Consider the following 20901-nt stretch of genomic DNA (forward strand, 5'->3'; position numbering starts at 1 on the left):
AAATTCTGCACAATTCCCTCACTTCAGGCTCAGTCCCATGACTGTATCTATTCACAACATGGACTGGGAAATGCTATTCCTTGCTGTGTATTTACCTTCAGGAAAGCATAAATCTGTACACTAAAGTTAAAAGGAACCCAGATTTTTGACAACTCTGTTATTCGTCTTCCAAGAACATAAAAACATTTGCTGTTCAAATACCTGCAAATTAGAAGCTATTACAAAATTCAGATGTTTTAAAATAATGCTAGATGCAAACATATTAACTTCAAATTAAGCTCAGACTTTCTTCTGCTTTGTTACCAAACCTTGAGGTCACTATTCCGTGTTTTACTAACTCTTATAGAGCTGGGGAGTTTTGGTTTATGGAAAGTTTTGTTTAAAATAGAATAGAAAAGTTCTCTGGATGTTTCACTAAAATAGATTTGTTTTTGAAGGTGTTTGGTAACAGAAGGGCATAGAATGCATAAACTCCCTGTAGAATTTAGATTACCTTTGTTAGGGATCAACTCCAAAGCTATGTAAACAGTGATTTCTTTCCTGTATTCAGAAGGATCTCATTCTTCAGCCCCTTGGGAAATTACTTTTCTGCCCTTCTGCGACTTTTTAACTTATGGAAAAGTTAAAATTGGGAGAAAGTAGTTGAAAATTGGAATGGAACTAACTCATAAGATATAACTGGCCCTCCCGGAAGTGATTTGATGTCCTTGGCGAAGAGTTTTTTAAAATGGCTTTTGAGTGATGGAAAGCCTGACAGTTCAGTGGCCTCGAAGGATGGTGGGGATATCTTAACATGACATGCAACTCTTTCCACAAGCACTTAGTGCTCACATGATTATAAACATGTGCACATGGTTTAAATTTTCCAAATAAGTGAAGTTCACAAAAGTCTGGATTGATAATTTCTAAGAGGGAATAGAGACTCATCTGAGGAACATTAGATGAGACTGGGGATGGCTGTATGAGTCATGTCCACTGTCAGGACACTGACTACCTGAGGGTGTTTTGTGATACCGCCACACATATTTTTATAAAGTTAGAGCACTACCTATAATAGGCTCCAATTCTAATAGACTCATCATATTCAGGGAGGGATCATGATACTATTAACTTCCTTTATTTCCCATATTTAAAATGTACCAAGTCAGATTGCATGCATGGTCCAGTTTTATCAGGTACATCTGTCAAAACCCAGCTCTTCAAAAGCACAGTTTTTTTTTTTTTTTTTTTTAACCAAACTACTCAAGTCTATTTAAAAAATTTTTTTTCATTTTCGTTTTCTAATCTGGATAGCAAAAAGAGTAGTAGCATTCTTTATAGCAATGGTTCTTACCCTATGGATTGCAATCCCTTTTGGGATCATCAACCCTTTCACAGGGGTTGCCTAAGATTATTGGAAAACACAGATATTTACATTACAATTGATAACTAGCAAAATTACAGTTATGAAGAAGTAACAAAAATAATTTTATGGTTGGGGATCATGAAGACGTGTGGAAAACTTGCAGCATTAGGATGTTTAAGAACCACTGCTTTATAGACTACTGTGAAGAAAATGCATCAGAAAGCCATCTGTTTAATAGTGCAGGCTCTGTTGATGTTGAAGGGTGCCAGCAACTGTGTTGCATCTGATTCCTTGCAAGGGATTTGTGTTCCCTTCTTTGCCTGGACATCTTGCCTTTGTCTTTCATCAATAGGCACTAGGCTGATGGAAACAATTTGACATTCACCTAGTTTCATCCTTGCCATTATTATTGCATACAAATGCTCTTCCCATCAAGCATCAGTAAAGGATTCCAAGCTAAAGCTGCTCATTTTGAAAGAGAAACAAAACTTAATGAAGTAAACTTTGCTATGTGCACTGACTGAGGGGCATCATATTTGTTGAGATAGAAGACTATGCAATTACTGAGGGTAAACCACAGAAAAAAGAAGAAAGAAAAGAACCTACTGTTTGCATCATTATGTCCATAGAACAAATATAACATATGAGTTCTGTTTCTCCTCATTTTGTTTCCTACATAGTTTGGCTTTAACCGTTGTTTTCTGTAATTTGATATTTTAGATAGTCCTTTGACTATGCTGCATTATCCACTAAAAAAAGCATGGGACAAACAGTTGTAGAAAAATACTCCTGTCTTTAATAATCTATTCTGTAAACCTCAAAGAGGCTCTTTCAGTTTATCCAAAACATACCTTTGCATGAGTTTTATTTTCCATTTCCCATAACATCTCCAAAGGAGCAACAGTCCTGTACATGCCCTCAGCATTTCTATAAAAGAATGTGTCTGTGATATCTCTCACAGGCATGATGCTGAGAACTATTAGAACCGGATTGGCCAAATGTATAGAATGCCTGCTATACCTTGTGGGTAAATCTTCTAATCCATCCTCTGAGCCTAAGAACTAATGTGTTCTATCTCAAGATGGCAACACAATTTTCTCTCTGGGCAGGGCCTCACGCTAAATTCATGTCTGTGCAAATTCAAGAACAGAGATGGCATCTAAATATCCTGGAACTCGAAATTAGAAACTGTCCATTCACTTGTGACAGGCTAATACTAAATCCTGCATATGCCCTGGATAAAGTTATAGCCATTAGAAGTGTGACAGGCTGGTCTGTAACTCCATGTTTTTCTGCTTAGACCCTCTTTCCTCCTTCCTACACCCTACAGAACAACCTGCCAAAAAGTTTTGGCTGCTTTCACCTGTCAGAATTAGAACCAAAAGGCAGATTAGGTGGGTTTTTAGCACAGATTATTAAGAACCCTGGGCATATTGCATCTTGTATAAAAAATTAGGAACCTGCCTATACAGAGAAAAGGATGAACAAAGAAAATACACAATAAGATGCAGATGACTATCAAGGCAAAGCACTCCTGTTTTTCTTCTTGAAATCTGGGTTTTAGTGAATGACTGTCCTTCAAGCCAAGCAACTGCCATTCTGTGCAAAAGTGTTTCTCAGCTGTGCCCATTGATGATTTACACCCCAGCATCGAGGGATGGCTGCCTGTTAGTGGAGGAGAAGCCAGACCCCTGTAATTAGTCCCTCATCTACGCTGTAAGGAAGTGTAATATATGCATTGGTTCTCCAGCATAAGCATTGGCAGTACTCTGACTAGATTTATTGTTGGAACTTATGGGAGGGAATTTAGCAACCCGGCTGCATATCTTCTCTTGGGAATCCCATTGTATTTATCTTAAAATTCTTGTTCCCCTTCATCTTAAACTGTCTACAGTTAACTTTTCTATGCATGCAAGAATCCTAAAACAACACATGGTTTCTTTTACTTTGTTTTTCTTTCATCTTTTTAAAGAACAGAGACTATCAGAAAAAAGGGAAAGATGAAATAGTAAGAGTGGGGAGTGGGTACCACTTTTCAGTTTCTATAAAAGAACAGATAGTCCACCATTTAGTCCTAAGAAGTCAAAGAAAGAGTGAAAACTAACTCATGAGCTGGTCTATAGAGCTCTACCTTCCCGTTCCATTTCAGCAAAAAGAACTTGTAAAAAAACCTTTAGACATTTTTCTTAAGGTTCTGTTAAGAAGAACAGTTTTAGCTAAGGCAAAGAAATAAACTTAAGAAGTTTTCAGGCCCAAAATGCTGAAAGGGGAAGAGCTTTGTTCACATTCATGTTTGTCTGTGTATTTGACTCAGTCTGCCAATCCAATTGGTTATGTAAACCCCAATAGCATGCATATCCAAACAGGAATCTTAAAGCAAATAATATGCTCAGTCTCTAGGCATAGTGTGTCACAAAATATGAAGGCACTCATAAGAAGAAATATCTCCAGGTTAAGAAAATAGGAACAAACTTTATTTCAAATCTATCTGACGGGGGTTCACTTCATGCGTTTTCTTTCCAGTTCCTGATGAGTGCAAAAACTGAATGACAATGTCAACTTCCTCTTCTTTCTATAGGAATTCACAGTAGAATTCTTCAAAGTAATCTAAATTCCTCTACCAAAAGTGTCTGTATTAATAAGTAAAAATATGAATCTTAATGAGTTGTATCTGTTTCTGTTAATGAAGTTTAGCATTTTAAAATGTCACTTATCTGACAAGAGAAGAATATTTCATATCTGAGGGCACAGATAATCAAAGCCAATTGTATTAAAACACATAGCTAATTAGATGTCTAATTGCTACAGTATCTACTTCTTTTCTTCTCTCTGAAGTCTTTGACACACCTACCACCCCAGCATCTTACATGGTGAGCTTCAAGTATGGCAAGGGGGAAGCTTGCATTTTCTGGTGGAATTACTTGAAATCACAGATGAACATTGAAGCCGGACCCACTTGAATACAAGATTTTATACATAATTTCATTTTTTATTCAAGTATAAGGCACACATAATCACTGTCATTTGACTGAATAGATTTTTATAAATTGCCTAGTCACATCACAGTGTGAATACGCCCTCTCAAACCCGTATGAACTGTAACTGGTAAAATGTAGTGGTATTGCAAGATCAGGCTATTTGGAGATGCCAGGTCTGGAGAGCTCTGCATTTCAGATAGATTATAGTTATTATTGCAAGGGTGGAACAGCTGTCAAGTGTAGATGCTACAAACAAGTTCAGCATCTGGGACTCCACTTAATCCCGACCTTTCGCCTTCATGTGGTCTCTCACTATGTGGGACTCTTTGCCTTGTTTGGCTGTTATAAAAAGTTCTGAGCTGATATTTGTACATTGGCATTGGACTGTGCAAAAATAATGAGAACTATTTATCAAAAGACAATCTGCAGTTACTTGTAGAATGTTTCATATCTGAGGGTACAGGTAATCACATCTGATTATATTAAATACATACCTAATTAGATGTCTAGAGTTATTTGTTATAGTCCCAGAAACCAGTATCATGTAACCACATTGTAGACAGACTGTTGCTTTTGAACCCCTCAGCTTGTCTATTTTTGACTCCTGAAGAATTGACTAGTATTCTGACAAAACTTCATATATTATTTTAACTTGGTTTGTTTTAAGGAAAACAAAATCTATGATGCCTTCTTTCTTGTGTCTGGATTTTGTCATATGCTCTATCCATGCTTTTGTATCTCTTTGTAACTTGATTGTTTCATTACTGAATAGCAACCTATCACATTAATATTTTACATTTTATCCACCTACATTTTCTTTTTCTTGGTTTGGTCTCTATGACTGAACAATAATATTAATTATTTCTCATGACTCAGAACATGGCATTTCAGCAACATCTAGAACTGCTTACATTTTCAAGTAGCTAAAATGTTGAGCACTAATCACCTTGTAGTATTTTTGATACAGATAGATATCTCAATGATCTGGACTATCCTACCAACCACCTTCCTATGAATATTTTATCAAGCTATTTATAAAATAAAGCAAGAAATAATCATTACTCAAAGACACCTCCAGTATGTTAATCTGAAAATTGTACTCTCCATGTACTCTCCACTGTTCCATGCCTCATGATCTGCCTAATGTAATCCATGCACTCACCAATATAACTGATGAGCAAGCACTTGAGGCCTACTCTGCTGTGGGAGATGCCTGGCTAAAGTGTGGCTGATCTGTCGTGTGGCTTCTTGATCCGTTCTACCAATGGACGATATTGTGCTCACAACTACAGATATGGATCTTTCACAGAGATAGTACAATGTCTAAACAAAATTCCTAGTAAGAAGAGGAAATCCTGGGTTACAAAACTATTTTCATGGCAATCATTATTTTTTTCTTCAAAAAGAAAGAAAAATGTCTACTCCAGCACTGTGGGTAAACATCATCCTGTTAAGCACAACCTTACTCACAGAGAGGGTATCTTGATCTCTGAGTCCATTCAAGGGCCCTGATTTGTTGTTCTTGTCTATGATTAATATTAGCTTCCTGAGGAATTTATCTTTATAAATTACCTGCAAGACCAGTAAGCAAGGAGAAAAAAGAAGTTGGGGCTGGAGGGATGGCTCAGAGGTTAAGAGCACTGACTGTCCTTCCAGAGGATCTGAGTTCAATGCCCAGCAACCACATAGTGGCTCACAACCATTTATAATGAGATCGTCTGGTCTGCAGGGATACATGCAGACATATTGTTGTATACATAATAAATAAGTAAATCTTTTTTAAGAAAAGAAATAAGAAGTCTAAGATTTGATAGAGTTCAATTACTCACCTATAGAAATTGGATTATAGCATGGGAGAAACTCATTTCCTAGGTCTCTTGGGCCTTAAATCACATTGATTGTCATCTTTTAAGCCTCTAGCACTGCTTTTAATGTTGCCATTGCATGCATTACATTATTGTTGTTATTATACGATAATTGTTGCTAAATTATGGACCCCCTTTAATGTACCAGAAACAGTGTTTGATATAATTTGTTTCAATTATTTAAAAACAAAAACAAAACACCAACTTTTGTGTTGAGGACTCAACTCTCAATAGGGCATTTATACCAAACTGTCCAAGGCTCAGGGACTACTTCAGAAGGAGAGGCAGAAAGATTGCAAGAGTTAGAAGACAGAGAAGACAGGAAGAGGGGCTGAGGAATGTCATTTTCTAGGCATTACAAGGTCATTGCAACCATGAACTCACAGTAGCTAAAGCTGATGCCACTGTGCATGCAAGGTCTAGCCCTGTCATGAATGATGGAGGAGCTCATTGGGTCATATCCCTCCCTTCTGAGCTATTTACTAGTGGATTCTGAGAGTGGGGAGTCCTTGTCTTCAGCTGTGTATCCACTGGGAGGACCACACACTCAAAGGATATGTCTCATCCCCTTGTCACAGGAATTCCTGGTTAAATTTGAGGGACAACAAAACAAAAATTCTTGGATGTGGGGAGAAGATTTTTAGGATGGAAAGGGGGGCTAACAGGGACAGGAGAGGAGCTGGTAGAGCGGAAAGTGTAATCAGAGTGCCTTATGTGTACACATGAAACTGTCACGAAAACAAATTAATAATTAAATTTCAAGTGGAAAGATGGTATTAGGGTTTTTTTTTTTCTATTTTAGATTATGTGCCATATGGTTTTAGTAGATAAATGAAAATATTTAAAATTTGTACGTCACATTAAAATTGCTTATTTTTATAGTTTCCTCCACAGCTTTATGTTTTAGAAAAATACCACATTGTGCCAATTTATTCAGATGAGATAGTGAACAATTTAGCAAACATACACCTAGCTTATTAGACATCCTTTCCAGTTACTTTCGGAGCCTCAGAAACAAAACTGTATTAATGATGTGGCTTTAATATCCCCCTTTTCCCAAAGGTAATGAAAGCAGTAATCCATCATCGACTCTCATTTGCTTCCCTCAGTAACTTAATTTCCCACTCAAACTTAGAATGGTTTCATTTCTTTCTCCATTGATCCTTTGTTCTTAAGAAAAATGGATTTAGTATCACTGGGAGATAGTTTTGTGTATTTCAATAGTGCTTATTAGCTATTTACATTTTTTTCTCATTTTGTACGCTAAGTATATTCACATATATCTGGTGTGTGTGTGTGTGTGTGTGTGTGTGTGTGTGTGTGTTTAAAAAGTACTCATTATTTTTATTATATTTTTCTCCATTTTCCTTGTTAAGTATAAGTCCCCAGAAATACATACCAGCACAAAATCGATGCAGGAAATATGATATTTGGCCTACATTCTCTTGTAATAAGCCAGTTTTCCCTTTAAGTTGAAGTAGCCTTTGTTCTTTCCAAGGCATATGCTCAATTCCATCAACATTTGACTTCACCATCTTCAAGGTTGTTCACTCTGAAGTTACAAAGAGGTTTGTTTTGGCACTAAGTCGTTTGCAGTTTTGTTTTCTAGATTACTGTATGTCAAATTTAATCATAATGTTGTCAGCTAGATGAATGGCTCAACTATGCTTTTGTACTTGACTGATTTTTTTTTCTTATATTGTAGTTTAAGCCATCATTCCCCACAGGGGATTCAACAGACTAATTCTAAAAGCGTTGGACAGAGTCATCATTCTGGTATCTGATATAAGATGTACTTTCATGATTCTAAACTGATATAAAGATGATTTTAATAGTTTTATGACTTTGTGTTTCTAGCTTTACTTTTTTAATTTTATGGGATTATTTAGAAAAAATTGAGAAATAATTGATATAGTTAAAAATCCTCCTTTGACATACAGATGTAGAGGAAGTGATTTGGAAAGCCAATCAAGAGAATTATATCATTTAAGTAAATGGTGTTGGCTTTTGCTTTTGTTTGTTTATGTTTTCTTTGTTGTTTTTGTTTATAAGGACTATTAAGAGACACATAATAATTTGTTATCATTCTACGTATCTACTTAAATACTGACAAGCAATTCTGGCTACTGAATTATGAAGAAAATCTTTCCAACACAGACAGCATACATTAGATTTTTCTCTCTTGTAGATTATTTGAAACAAAAGGGAGGGAAGCTAAGGGTGTATCCCTCCTTGGGGAATATACTCCTAAAGTCCTTTTGTGCACCAGGGATACATTCTGTTTCCATTGTCAGAGGTCCCTTAGACTGCCCAGTCCTTCTAAATGAGACCCATGTTCAGGGGGCTCTGAGTTGGTTCATTGCTGGTTTCCCAGTTATCAGTCTGGGAGGTGCATTAGCTCCTCCTTGTTTAGGTCAGCTGTCTCTGTGGGTTTCTGTAGCCTGGTCTTGCCCCCATTTTCTTGTCACTCCTCCCTCTCTGTAACTAGTATGTAAAATTAATAATAATAATAATAATAATAATAATAATAATAATAATAATAATAATAAACCGAAAGGGAGGAAAGTTCTCAACTATTCACTTTCTTTGAATATGTTTTTGTCTATACTTGGTACATGTGGGGAGCTGCATCAGAACACACTGAAGAAGCTGGAAAGGGCCTGGAGCCTCCATATATCCAAGCACATTCACTGGACTCAGACGCTCACTGTGTCTAGATGCTCACCCAACTCCTTATGCATGCTGGGAAGAACATTGGGAGCAATACAGGGTGAGTGATTTGGGAGACTGGGTGGCTATAGAGGTTGGAGTCTTCCGGCCTTGCAGCTTATATCTCCTGGTTAAATACTCATGATGGAGACTGTATAATTATTATGATCCTGAGAAATATTATGGAATATGCTGACCTATTCAGCTTCAGCAGAGGGCAGTCGTCTTTAGCCTGTCCATTATTTTTTATGAAGTTCTCAGAGCTTTCGAATACATTTCATGTTGTTTTAGGTTGTTTCTGATTAGAACTCTGACAAGCACTGCTCCCACCCTGCTCCCTACCTCTGTAAACACACCTTGGAAATGCCTTCTGTTCCTGCCTTCCATTGTTTTGCTTAAGTAATTGTACCATGTTTCTTTATTTTTATTGCCTGCACCAGATGTTCTCATCAAAGAGTCTGTTGTGTTTTCTTTTTAAATTCTTTCCCATAGCTGAAGGAACTTGTTTAAGCCCAGAACACAGAGATACCCAATAAAGCCCAAATAGTTTTGGATTAGATAAGAGTAACATTGTAAATTAGATGCATCCAAGAGTATATGAGTGAATATATGTCTATATCAATATCTATCATCTATCTATCTATCTATCTATCTCTCTATATCTATCCTCATTATCCTCATTCTCCCTTCTTATACCTTTTTTCACTTGCTAAAATACATGGTAATGAGTCTGTATGGAAAAGTATGTGAGTTAGCATTCTAAGGACGGTGGAATGAGTTTTGTGTAGGTCAGGCCTTTTGCAAATTAGTACCGAGTTATCACACTTCCCCAGTTCTGAGGTGATAGGAGTATCCCTTTGAGTTAGAAGGACACAATACAAATGATATGCTACTTCAGCAAAATCTTAATCATGAACAGTCATCTCTGATAGGTTTTACAGATATATTTTGATAGTTACTCTTTTTTGTCAATGAGACTAGTTTTAGAATTCCATGGGACACATATTTATGGACATGCCTATGAGGGTGTTTACATAGAGACTTGACTAAGGACGTATCATGAACAGAGGCAACATGGGCTCAGGAGTTTGAACTAACACTGAACAACAAGGGGGAAGAGCAGCAGGCATTCTTATCTGCGTCCTGAGTTTAAATTGATGTAAAGAGACACTAGGACCATGGAAACGCTTATAAAGCAAAAAAATTAATTGAGGTGGCACCTTACAGTTCAGAGGTTTAGTCCATTATCACCATGGTGGGACATGGAAGTGTGCAGGCAGACATGGTGCTGGAGAATGAGTTGAGACTTCTACATATTGACCCATAGGCAGCAGAAGTGAACTTTCTCCCATATTGGGCATAGCTTGAGCATAGGAGACCTCAAAGACTTCACCCACAGTGACACACTTCTTCAATGATGCCATACCTACTCCAGCAAAGCCACACTTAATAGTGTCACTCCCTTTGGGGGGGTCATTTTCTTTTAAACCACTACACTTCCTGATCCACTGAAATGTAATCAAACACCTGCTGTGCTCTCCCTCCCCTATGAATGTAGTCAGATTTTTTTCCTTAGGCTTCCAGCTCATTAAAAAAAAAAATAGACACTTACTCTTAATTATGGAAGCTCAGTCTACAGAAAGAGTTGTCCAACTAGTTCTTACAATTTAATGTAACCCATTTATATTTATCTGTGTTTTACCTCATGGCCTTTTACCTCTCCTGGCCTAGATTCATGTCCTCACCTCCTTCTGTTCAGAAGCCCAACCTAACTGCTATTTGCCATTCAGCTATTTATTAAACTAATCAGAAGGCACCCGACACATCTTCACAGTGTTCAAAAGTATTATTCCACAACACATGAACACAACAGGCCTGTCCTGACATTGAAGACTGTACAAAGGAACAATATATGCCCTTCTTCCCATAAGTAGCTTCTCAGGTGCTTTATAATTATAAAATCAAAAGTAAGGAATACACATACATTTACTTTCCTTCTGATAAAAAAGAGTGTCTTTTGCAAGAAACTGTAGTCTTCATCACTCTTTAATCTCTGGTCATGCCTAATTCCCATTTATACCTCTGTAGTCAACACAACTTCTCAGTGTGCCTTTTGTACTATATTTTACTTCTCTTTACTCTCATTTGTCTTGCCCTCCTCTTGGGAAACTTTATACAATTGTTTTATTTTGGAAATTATACTGTTCTATATTATTCTATTTGTGCCTCTTCCTTCTTGGGCAGGCTTGGCCTTTTTATTCCTAGCCCATTTGCCTGGCTTATTAGCGGTTGGTGTGCTAATCATATGGAATATCTGACTGTTCACCTCATTTGCTATTCTTCATATGTAACTTCTTAGCATCTTTGCTTTATTGTATTCCTTCCTATGGGTGTTATTTGGTTACCGCCAACATCCACCTTGGAAACTTAAAGTGATCTGAATGGAAGTGAGGCAGGGCCAAAAGACAAAGAAATTATGGTGACATGAGAAAAGCAAGGAGTGTCCTGGAGTTTGATAAAAAGCCTGCCATTTGTCTAGAAGCAAGGGCTCCAGCACCAAGAACATTTTCTAGAAAGACTGCTGGCGTAGACTTATTATTCCATTGATATATAGATATTTCATGTTAAAGTGGCATGGACATGCTGGAGAGAGCTCTCAGCAGTTAAAGACACTGGATGCCCTTCAAGAAGACCTGGGTTCAATTCCCAGCACCCACATAGTGACTAACAACCATCTTTAACTCCAGTTTCACAGGATCTGACACCACCTTCTGGACTCTCTGGGAATTGAAAACACATGGTGAACAGACATACAAACAAGCAGAACACCCTTACACGGTAAACTAAATAAACAGTGACAGGAGTCTCAGATTTTGTAAAGTATTAGAAATGTCATAGCAGTTAAAGCTAACAAGCCATAACAAACACATGGACATCACCAATGCCATTCATTCTATCTCTGTCTCTGCCTCTCTTTCTTTCAAGTAAAATTTGGAATATTCCTTATTCTCCATTTCCTAAAATATGCATGCAAGAGAATCTCCAGAAGAGCAACCTAAATGCTCTCATAGAGAGGAAATGGTGGGTTTGTTGTTATTTGAACTTCCCTGAGCATGTCTGAAACGTGTTTCAGGATGATTAGCAGACATTTCCCCAGGTGATGCATGTCTTGTGTGGAGCTGTTGGCCAGATTACCAGTATAAATATTCCTAGGTTGAAGAGATTTAGGTGCTTCATTATAAGGCATATTGATTATTAATATGATATAGTGCCAGTGATTATTTTAATATTGTCTACATAAATTTAAAGGACATTGGTTACCCCATCCACATAGTGGAAATTGTTGGTATGAGCAAAAGTGTTCCCCAAGAAATTCACTGATAACAAGATAGTCTTATTTAAATCATATAAAAAATTCTTCATTATTTAAAGATCATTACCTAATGAACATTTAAAAATAAAGAATGCTCTGATAATTTTAGGGAAAAAAAGTTATTTGGTTACAGTATCTGATGAAGTTTGAATGGTGTAGAGAAGTTTAATTTTCCAAAATAATGATGAGCATGGCTAATTCATAATAAGTTTAACAATGCTGGGCTCTGAGCTGTTAAATAATTGTAGCTGGATTACTGATTGGCTTTACTGGATCTGAGAGGGACCTTTAATGTATTTAATATTTTGCCGAAACATAACTCAGTCTCAATGACTTTGAAAGGAACATTAATAGTTTTCTGAAAATATAACCTTGAAAATTAAATCCATTATATATTTCCAAGATTATGGATGGAACTGCTCTGTCAAATAAGTCATTACATTAGCATAATGAGGTATGAGGGGAGGCAAAAGTGGGAAACAGCAAGCAAAGGTACTTTGTATCACAATTTGTCTACATTTAACCAAAACGACCTTTAAAAGCAGAGCTGAAGGGTCAGGTTTATCATCACTTTTGCAGCCTTCAGGTAATATATTTCTATTTAGCAGAACAATTTACTGAAAATTGCTGTAGTAAGAATTATGCTTCATCCAGCTCCCTACCTGTAATACATGAGGTTTGAGGTGAAGCAACTTCCGAGAACAGAGGTTCGTAGCCATTGCTTCCCTGAAGCAAAACTCTTAAAGAAATATAAGGCTATATCTCTATACTCCCAAAGCAGGCAGGCCATTAAAAATGCATCCTGGTGCATGCATACACTGAAAAGGAGAAGATAAAGATGCTAAAGGAATCAGCCTTTACTGAGGCTCCCAAATGTCACATTGCCTGGACATCCTGTTTTGAATGTGCCTTTGAAGCCTGTGCAAAGACCAACATATACACAAACACAAAATATACAACTGAAGATACTAAGGTAGCGAGTGCATCCCTCCCCCATTTTTGGTATTTAGAGGAGGATTTTCCCTGGTAGCCTGAATACTCTTTGACCTGAGAAATTGTCTCAACTTTAAGGACAACAGAAGGAAATAATGCCCAACTGGATCTGAAAAAAAATAAAAAAACCCAAAAATAACAAAAAAAAAAAAAACAAAAAACAAACAAAAAAAAAAAAAACGAAACAACAAACAAATGAAAAAACAAAAGCAAAACAGTCATTTGAATATTTGCTGAGCAAATAATAGATTGTTGAATGTGTGGGTCCTGATTACCTTATAAACAATGCACAGACATCCACGATCACAGAATAATGTTAGCTGAACAAATGACAGAATCATCCTGGGCAATGAGTTACAATCATTTTTAAGATTTCACCATTCTGTGAAATTGAAATGGTGGTTGTCTTCCCTTCTGTGAGGTATGCTTGTTATACATCAGTTTCTTTAACTCATCAGTGACTTATTTATTTATTTATTTATTTATTATTTCTTCTTATTTTAAATATTGATCCCAGTTCCCTCTCCCTCCCACTCTCCCTCTCATGCCCCCTCCCCCCATCAGCGACTTTTAAAGGAGGACATTATTGAAACATGTTCAATATACTGTAGTGGTTCTGATGAAGCAGATAAGGGAGATATGGACAGGTGGTTCTCTTAGACCTTACTGGCATGCTTTCCAAGTAAAAGGTATCTCTGATCAGAAGAAAAATACAAGGCCAGTAATATCTCATTGTCTCATTATTACATTATTATAGACAGCAGGCTGTGTTGGTCACAGGTGCATTGCACCAACATGTGAATTGAAACTTAATTTTTTTTTTGGTTTATTGAGTCAGGGTTTCTCTAGCGCACAAAGTATAGTAAAATTTTTACTGTGAAACACACACATACATACATACATACATATCAAAGAGGAGGTCACCAGATGCCACTCTTTCTACTGGGTGGAATAGCTTGGAATGTGAGGTAATTGCAGGTAAGACAGAGTTATAATTGCACAAACTATGAAAACACCACTGTGTATATAACAATAAAAAACAATAATGACAGAAGAATAAGGCATTAACATTTACAATTACACGATACAAAGTGTCTTCTGTATTTTGTGTACTGACACTAAATGGTGGCACTCCGTTGTGGGTTTGGGTTTTTCGATTAATATAACAATGCCAGGAAAATTATTAACTGAGCCAAAATTCCTAACAGATTGTGTCAAAGATTTTTGAAATACAAACACTATTTTCTCTCTTCATATTTCTGTATGCTTTCTCCAGTGGAAGAGAAAAAGGTGGAGAATAAAGAATTGAGCAATGGTGACCAGGGGGTTCTTTTGCCTCCCAGATATCTTATACTCTGATGACATAATAGGGTTATTTTATTTAAACCTGTAAATAATCTACATAAATATATTTTCAATCCTAAATGTTATACCAGTGATCTGAATCATTTTACATAGTCCTATGAAGGTTGCTGTCAGTCAGAGGGTCTGAAACAGATTTTTGCAGGATCACAGCTAACAGTTTATATTAGTATCGATTGTGATGCAAACCACGAAAGATCTTTCAAAAAGCCATAATGTGAGGGACAAAATGTTCTTTGAATTTTTCTTTCTTATTGCTTCTTTGCAACTGCAAAAGTATGACCATTGAGAACTTTCTCTTCGTTAAGAGGACAAAACACCAGGCATAAAATGGGAGTCACTATGGCTTTCTTAAATGGCTTCTTTTTGCACAAATATGTAATACCTCCTACTAGATGGTGTTGATACCTCCATAATGGATGCTCCTGACTTTGAGAACAGTTGAGATTTCATTTTTATAATAGTTAATTACTTTACCTAATAATCCAGAATTATGGTAAGAAAAGAAATGAACTATTTTCACAGTATTCAAATGATCTTTGAGCAAAAACTAAAATTATAGTGTATTAACTCCCCTGAGACATATAGTGGATCCAGTACTATTCCTGCAGTGTTTTGCAAAGGGTACCATTTGTTAGAAATCTATAAACATTCATGGATGATCAATAGAAGCTCTTAAAAGAACTGAATGGCATTTTCTTTTTATTATCCTAAGGGAACAGACTTAGTAAAGGTTTACCTCTTTTTCATAGTGGAGAGCAGTACTGAAAGAAAATGCATTTATAGAGTTTTCAAAATGAAACTGAGAAAATCCCATATTAGTGTTAGCTAGTCTACCAGAAAGATTTGTATGTCTAGCATCTAGAGATCATTCTAGTAAGAAGTACAGAAAGATGGTTGCTTATGTTATAATAACTTGCATGCTACCATTTTCATAACTTGTCAATTGAATGAGACATAACTCCCCATCTGTATTTTGATTCACCCATATAAATTTGCCCAATTACTACATAACTGTTAGGCAATAACTAACTCTACATCTCCAGACTAAGCTCATGACTAAGTTCTCTTCATAAAGGAACAATTTCAACTTCAATTCTTATTTTATTTTATGAAGTTTTATTGGAAATAGAATGAAGTTTAGATTAAGCACATTCAGAAGAAAACCACTAATATCTACATTAGTTACTTTTAAGTTCCACTTTGATTTTCAATCTTGTTTATCTTTACCACAAAACTAATAGCCAGGGACCTTAACCCTATACATAATACTACAAGTAAAGAGTAAAGCTGGGAGAAGGTGGTCTTACTCATGGAAAAGCATACCAACTTGTTGTCTATGGCCAAATGGTGAGTCCTGTGAGTCCTGAAAACATACATACTTGTAACCTTAATTGAACAGGTTATATTAGGAATAAACATACATGCATACATATGTATATATGTAATATATACATATATATATTTATATGCAATAATGATTAATTTAAAAAGAGCCTATAAATTTAAAGGAGAGCAGGCAGGGACATATGGTAGGGTTTGGAGGGAGAACTATTGTAATTAAATTGTTATAACAAAAAGAAAATCTATGAAAATATGAGGGCTGAAAAGATGTTTCAGTGGTTAAAGTCACTGACTTCTCTTCCAGAGCACCCGAATTCTACTCTCAGCACTCGCATGGTGGCAGTGCAGGAATAACACCTAAAATGGGAAAAGTCCAAGCTCTCTCCTTAGCTATCATGCCCTGTAAAATCAAAACCCAGAATGAGATCACATACTTCCAACATACAATGGAATAGAATATATATTATTACAAAAGGGGTTGAAAGGAGGCATAATGAAGAAATACTGGACCAAAGCAAGACCAAAACCCACAGGGCAAACTCTGCATTCTGCATCTCTGTGTCTAATGATAAAGTGCTCTTCAATGTTCCAGTTCCTTCTAGCTTTGATGTAATACAGTTCTTTCTCTTAGGCTGTTTCCACACCCTCCTAGCAGCTCTCCTTGGCAGGTGGCACATGACTCTGGTGTCTCCAATTTCTTGGCTTTACCTTCCCAGTTTCTCTGTGCTTCCATGTAGGGACTGTCCTGACAAACATCTGGCTTCAGCAGCCTTCTTTAACCATGAAAGAACATACCATCACTGCTTTTCTGTATCCTTGACTCCCAAGCCAGAGTTACATGGCTGAAAGTGCCAAGTTTGTGTTTGCTTGGTTGGGAACTTGGCTTCTTACATAACTTGTATGATCATGAGCTTTGACATGTTGATTGCTCATAGGACAATGGAATTCCTCAGGCTTGTTCCTTTCACAGGTTGCTGGTTATCTGGGTTGCATTTTCTGTGAGATTGCTACCAGCTTTATTCAATTTAACATTAGCTTTTTCCAGGGAGCAAGGGGTTACATGGGAGAAGTTGGAGAAAGGAAAATGATGTAAATGTAATTTAATTTAAAAAGGTGAAATTTTCACTTTAAAATCATTTGATTTAACCTCATCTTAGAACATAATGTTTTAGCTTAACAAGTGCCATATGTTTCAAAATTCAAAAATATCTTTATATTACAAAGGAATAATTACATTTTAAAAGGCAAGATAATATCATTGAAATGAAATTAAACAATATCTGGAAAAGAGTCAACATGATTCCACGTAAGCCATAGAATTAAAGAGAAAATTTCAATAATAAAGAAATAAAATGCATATATCAAGTGAGTGGTATAAGCAAAGCTTTGCAAAACATTGAAATTTATAGTACAAACACCTATATTAAAAGAAAATACATAAAACCAGAAATATACACATGTATATCATATTAAAGGTGGTTTTCTCAGGGTGAGGCTTATCCATTGCTCTCCGGATGTGCTGACCCCTGTGATTTCCCCAAATGTGGGAAACTCGACTGCATAATTTGTGGTAGTGGGGGACTGCATTCACGCTCTCCCGTTTTCAAAAAAAAAAAAAAAAAAAAAAAAAAAAAAAAAAAAGAAAGAAAGAAAGAAAAAAAAAAAACAAGAGAGAAAAGGAGCAGAGAAAATCCAGATTTCATAGGAGAAAATAAAAAAAATGAGAATGAAATAAATTTATGTTAACATCTGTGCAATCTGTTGGTAAACAATGAAATCTGTAGCTGCTTCTTTGAAACAATGTAGGTGATTAACCTCTGCAAGACTAAGGAAAATTTAGTCATAAATGACTAATGTGAGTGATGAAGGAAGATGTCAGCATAACTTCACAGCTATATAAGTTAGTAGAGTCGTGTGGGTATCTTCAGGATAATATTTTAACAATATGAATAACAAGCTCATTTTCACATGAATAGCCAACCTAAGTCCATATGAATATACGAGGAATTAGATAATCGATATAGAACTCTTTTCAAAAGTAAATCACTGACTCACATTATTTCATTATCAAAATTAAAGAATTAGTTGGGCTTTTCGGCAACTATGGTGTTTTTATAAGTTGCTCTTTAATAAGGGAAATTATACTATGATGACATATGCTACTTATATACCATAATGCATACAACAAAACATTTCTGTTATTTGAAATGCTGGCAAGCATATTCCTCACTGGTTGTTAAAATATAACAGAGTTGAACCCCTTTGAAAGCAACTGGGCAATTACTGGGCTATGTGATTCAGTCATGCAACCCATAGGTATATGTAGGAATAACATACACACACACACACACACACACACACACACACACACACACACACACACCTGAACACAAACAGCAGCTCCATACTTAGTTGCACACAGTTGATTCTCTCAAAGGGGAATACATTGTTAAAATCAACAATGAAAATACAACCAAAGAAGCCAACAAACACCTCATTCATGAAGCATCTTTTCTTGAGTATCAAGACATTATGCTTGGCTGAGGATTCTGTGATGTTTACAATCTGTGACTTTATTTAATTTGATGTATTCAACTTTATAAAAATATATAGTGATGAAGAGAGAAATTGTGAACAAAATGAGACAATAGATGATTATGTGTGTATGTATGCAATTTCCTTTATCAGTGGGGGATATCAAGTACTTTTTAAAATTGTAATAAAAGACTAAGTTTTGCCACATCTTAAACAAATATATAAAGCACAACGTAATGTATCCCTGTAATAATAAAGAAAATATACAAACAGAATAGATTGCTTTTGTTACTTCACACAGATGACATAAACTATATGATCCTCACAGAAATTATTGCAGATAAATCCTGAAGTCATCAACTAGTATCTGTCCAGTTTTAAGGAAAAGAACACTGGCTTTCTGGCTTTCTCTTGGTATTACTCTGTAATCCTGAACAGGCTTACCCATTCATTAACAATAGGTTTGGAAAGTTGCTTTTCCTTCTTGTGTAACTAGGAGGTCCTTCTTCCCTAGGCCATGTAACAAACTGATTTGATCTTTCTCAAAAGGTTGCACGTTAAATTACTTGAAGACACAGTGAGACATGTAAGAATTGCAAATGTGAGCTTTGAGATTGTGATAGGGATCATTTTATTTTGTATATTGATCACTCAGTGGTCTTAATAAATAATTATCTTAATTTTATTTAACTTGAAACCAGGCATTTATATATTATATTTCTATGTTCAATAGTATAATAAGATGACCAATAGACTGCTATAAAATTATTGTAGAAAGTAATGATGAGATGCTTTGGACACTTCTGAGAGGAATTTCATGTGCTTCTTCCTTTGAAATCCATGAGGCAGGAATTCCCTACATGGTGATTCAGAAAGCTCCCCTCTATTTCTCTTGCTGTAGTATATTAAGACATAGGGCAACATAGCTGCTGTAATTTAGATGTGTTATAGAAGGGAATTGTCAGGCAAATGAAATCTCCACACTGCTTCTTCAGCATTAGGACAAGTTCTTTCAATATTTGGATAAAGATACATAATATGCCACAGGGATAAATAAGGATGACAGTCTGTTTACAGTTACCCTAGAATTTCATACCATCAACCAAGAAGAGAGGAAAATAATGCACCTACAATGATTTCATTTAAATAGAATGAACATATATATATATATACATACATACATATATATACATATATCATTACAACAAATACATTTAAACATTTTTATTTTATGTTATGAGGTTGTGTGTGTATGTCAGTAGTGTCTACACATAACATACTCTGCGGAGGTAAAAGAACAACTTGTGAGAAGTGGCTCTCTCCTTCTGTCATGTGGGTCCTTGGGGTCAAACTCAAGTCACTGGGATTAGGAATAGGTACCTTGACTTCCTGAGCCATTTCACTGACCCTCAACGTCTTTTCTCTATTAAGTTATTTTTTTCTTCGTACTGTTCTGAAATTTGTAGGCTTTTATTTCTAAACTTTTATTCCAAACTGCCAAAGACCACAAGAAACAACATGTTTATTTGAAGCACAGTATTTAGTTTTAAAGAAGATAAATTACATGTGTGTAATGGTTTTGATTCATACATCATTCACTTGTACCCTCTGTTGATGGCATAAAATTGCAACCTTAATGCTGTCTTTCATTCTAGCTTCTCATTTGGCTTACTAAATTGGTGGCATCATTATGAAAGCCTAGGGAGAAAGAAAAGTACATTTGGGTCTTATTCCCCCCCTGACCCCCTTCTGCCACTGTCACTATGCAGTAGTTGCTCACTGTTATTATATAGCTGTAATCCATTGTTATAGAAAAGCATAGCCCATAATAAGGATGGACCCATGGTCCACTGTCATGGTATAATTTCACAGCATAGACATGGTCCACTGCCATTGCGTAACCATGATCTAGTCTCAGAATATCTGTGGTCAAGTGTCATGATGCATCTATAGTTTACTCTCATGGTGCCAGTATGAGCCAGTGTTGTTGTGGTGCAATGTCATGGTATAACCATAGTCCATTGTCATCGTTTGGTTGTGGTCTAGTGCTGCAGTACAGCAATGGTTTATTTTCATGATGCATCCATGATCATGCAGGATGTGTGCTTCAAGACAGTATTTTCTATACATAGCAGGAAAGCTGTACCAATGAAATCTCAACAACATGGTCACCTAAACAAGATCTAAAAGTTGAGAATAGTAGTGAATATGCCAACATGAACAAAGGAAATTTCACAGGCCCTATCATAAAGTTCTATAGTCAACTCATAGTTTTTTTCTTCTTGTATGTATCCTGGAATATAGTTCCTTCATTGCATTTTCCTTACCTCTCCTTTACATACACCATTTCTGAGCTAATTTGATATATTGGACTATTCCAGTTATCTCTTGTGCTTA

The 20901-nt window shown here is 36.1% G+C and overlaps 1 non-coding gene across 1 annotated transcript; it reads left to right on the forward strand.

The window, feature by feature from the left end:
- Positions 1-17402: 17402 nt before the first annotated feature.
- On the forward strand, positions 17403-17571 carry LOC127215237 (U1 spliceosomal RNA). The gene has a single exon (XR_007833926.1). It is a non-coding gene; the product is annotated as a U1 spliceosomal RNA (small nuclear RNA).
- The last annotated feature ends 3330 nt before the right edge of the window (positions 17572-20901 follow it).

Source organism: Phodopus roborovskii, unplaced genomic scaffold, assembly GCF_943737965.1.
Source record: "Phodopus roborovskii unplaced genomic scaffold, PHOROB, whole genome shotgun sequence".
NCBI classification, from domain to species: domain Eukaryota; kingdom Metazoa; phylum Chordata; class Mammalia; order Rodentia; family Cricetidae; genus Phodopus; species Phodopus roborovskii.